This window comes from Penaeus monodon, chromosome 34, assembly GCF_015228065.2.
Source record: "Penaeus monodon isolate SGIC_2016 chromosome 34, NSTDA_Pmon_1, whole genome shotgun sequence".
Lineage (NCBI taxonomy): Eukaryota > Metazoa > Arthropoda > Malacostraca > Decapoda > Penaeidae > Penaeus > Penaeus monodon.
The window spans coordinates 8002490-8002732 of NC_051419.1; positions in this window are offsets into that span (position 1 = coordinate 8002490).

Here is a 243-nt window from a genome sequence, read left to right on the forward strand (position 1 = left end):
CAGATTTTGTGAGAAAAATTATTACAGTTCTTGTAGCATTTTTTTTTTGCCAGCACGCATGCCAGACAACACCTAAACACACATTTACCCATATAAGTCACCCCTTAGTGTATATCCTTTTATAATTATCAGAAATTTTGTTTTTGATTTACCTCCCAATCTTGTAAGGTAGCCTTTGAGTAGTTCTTTCTCTGACATGAATTATATTTTGTCAAGTATTTGTTAAGTGATCATAATGTACCG